Source organism: Amphimedon queenslandica, unplaced genomic scaffold (genome assembly GCF_000090795.2).
Source record: "Amphimedon queenslandica unplaced genomic scaffold, v1.1 AMPQUscaffold_4445_Cont23577, whole genome shotgun sequence".
Lineage (NCBI taxonomy): Eukaryota > Metazoa > Porifera > Demospongiae > Haplosclerida > Niphatidae > Amphimedon > Amphimedon queenslandica.
In genome coordinates this window covers 1-1530 of record NW_003555244.1, presented here as the reverse complement: position 1 = coordinate 1530, position 1530 = coordinate 1, and the positions used below count along the sequence as shown (strand labels likewise).

The 1530-nt window shown below is 33.8% G+C and overlaps 1 long non-coding RNA gene across 1 annotated transcript; it reads left to right on the top strand.

Annotated features, from left to right (window-relative positions):
* The first annotated feature begins 812 nt into the window (after positions 1-812).
* LOC109592650 (uncharacterized) lies at positions 813-1211 on the top strand. The gene is made up of 2 exons (XR_002190471.1): positions 813-964; positions 1032-1211. It is a non-coding gene; the product is annotated as an uncharacterized LOC109592650 (long non-coding RNA).
* Positions 1212-1530: the final 319 nt, after the last annotated feature.

The window sequence follows — 1530 nt, the reverse complement described above, 5'->3', positions numbered from 1 at the left end:
ACTACAACTACCTATTCTCAAGCTACAAAACCATATAGAAAAAGTTCCAATTAAGTCAAGTATTACAAAGAAAAATTGGCTAGAAAGGTGGGGCTTGAAAAACCAAGATTTAGAAAATAACAGCTCTTTTACTTAACACAAACTCTAAATAATAGCCCCACTACAACTAGTAAACAATAACCTATCAGTGCAATAAAAAATGTTGGCCTAATTCAACAGAGTTAAGCTAAAAAAGTGGCTTGAGTGAAATGTACACAACAAGTAGGCTATGACATCCATTGTAGAACTAAAATATGCACTCAAACTATCGTTTATGAGCATTATTTCAATATATAAAGGCTTTGCAAAGTCCTCTGAGGGATCATTCAGCTACTTTAACAAACGAATAGGCTACTGTGATTGTTTTACTTACCCTGGCAGCCATGAATGCAGCGAAACAAGGGTGAGGAGACGTTTATGACGTTTCCTTATGGGATTTTATATGTGTGCATAGAGGAGTTTCGTATCCAGGGGTATATAGTATCTATGCTTCTACTGTATTAATGTCCTTATGCTGTGTAGGAAGTTTGAGGTGATTCCGACTTCAATTTTTCAAGTTACTGCCATTTCAAGAAAACGCCAAAAATCTGAAAAATACCCAAGGCTATAGTCCATGGTTTTTACAACCTGAGAGCTACGCCCCTAAGTCGTCCTATAATTGATTTCACCGTCGCGCTATCTATATATATTTATTAATTAATTTATTTATTTATTTGTATGTCCACGCTTACATTTCTTCTATACACATTGTATTGGAGCATAGATACTACATACACACATGGATATGAAACAGGAAGTCGGTATCCAATTAACTCTTTGAAGTTCACCTGTAGACGTCATAACCAGCATAGCTCTATCCTTGGCGCTTTTCTCTCTGTCTATGTTTTCAAGAATTTTTTTGACTCACTTATTTTTGTGAAAGAAGGTATATAGGTGTTTTTGTTTTGTTCAGTAGACCTAATAAATATATTCTCATTTCATTTTGTCAACAGGCCTCATGTTTACATGACAAAATTAGAAGACCTCCATTTTTATTTGTAACCACCTTTTCTAGACTCTCGAACGGAGTTAGCTAGTAAGTCTTGGAATCATAATAGTGTATTGTTTGTTACATGGACTGAAACTATTCTCGTGTCAATGTAATGAGAAATGACTGAGATAATAGCCAAAAACTAGTTTTTTAAATATTAATTTTGTAACCACCTTTTTGAGACTTCTGCACTAGGTATGAACAAGTTACTACTTTGAGTGTATTCATTAAGGCCTTATATATAGACTGTTTATGGTTTCATTTTTCTAGATGCTATGTTTCAAAAGTAATAATATATTTTTTGCAAGTGTTTCAAAGGGTGTGGTTTAATTTTTAGTGAGAACTGAGTAGTGAAAGAATAGGTTATTTACCAAGAAACACAAGCAGGATTTCAGTGGCATTGATGAGACATTGTTACATGATTGTAAAGCTTTATATTTATGCTACCACAGAAAACTATC